The following is a 1118-nucleotide window of genomic DNA, read 5'->3' on the forward strand; positions in this document are numbered from 1 at the left end:
GACTTTGCCATTCACAGTATAAAAATTTCACAATCAAATGACGAGAATGCAAAAAATAATCCCTAGCCATACTGATGAATAATGATTAAAGATCTGATAATTAAAACCATGAAAGGACATATTTAACCTACTCTAGTTATTTGTGGAACGTTAAATTTTTTTCGCGGTTTCCCTTATCAGATTTTAAAAATAAGCTTTTAAAGTATCACCTGAGTATCAGATGGAGTCTACTCATCTACTCAGTTTTCTTAATTTTATCGATTTCGTTAATTTACATTGATATATATTCATAACTTAGCGGCTTAGTTTTATTGGCACGCTGATAGATGTCTTCTGTGAGTCAAAGGAAGAAGTAAACCTGTGGAACATCGTACAAATATGAATGCTTAATCGTATTTACTATAATCAGTAATTTTGAATTACAGTATATAAGTAATTTTATCACACCATCTTGGACTTAAAACCATTTTCACACTTTTGTTCACTTCCTTTTGAAATGGACACCCCAACACACTTTACTTTCCTTTAAGTATTTGAACACGTCAGAGCAGTCTTGCCGCAGGAGTACGTACCAAAGCTGACCGACGAAGGGTCGTTGTTTTTGTACTGTTTGCATTAGCATTTCTAAAATACGTTGATCGCAACTCTGTAAGCACAAAAATAATTACTTTTCACACAGCTTAGTTGAGACACTGATAGAAAAATCGGCAGGGAATACTGTGATTATTATGGAATGGATGCACATATATATTACAAAATATAATCTATAGACCTAAAATATATTAACAAAAGTCATTATCGTAACAAATAAGTAATATCTCACATGGCTACAAGCCAATACTTATTCTACAACTGAACCTGGGGCGATATTCACGAAAGGTCTATGACGTTTATGCCACCTCCCAAAGGTAACTCTATGAGTAAGAACTAATATGTACATCGTTATTGACTCTCGATAATAATTGATTGTATTAATATGATGAACTACATACTACAATAAGTCTTCCTTATGTTAATTGAACTCTTTTTAAATTTCATACTGTTATATTCTATGGAAATAAACAAATTAATAAAGTAACGCCGGCCGCCTTTACAACAGATGAATTTACAACAAAGGG

This window comes from Penaeus monodon, chromosome 27, assembly GCF_015228065.2.
Source record: "Penaeus monodon isolate SGIC_2016 chromosome 27, NSTDA_Pmon_1, whole genome shotgun sequence".
NCBI classification, from domain to species: Eukaryota; Metazoa; Arthropoda; class Malacostraca; order Decapoda; family Penaeidae; genus Penaeus; species Penaeus monodon.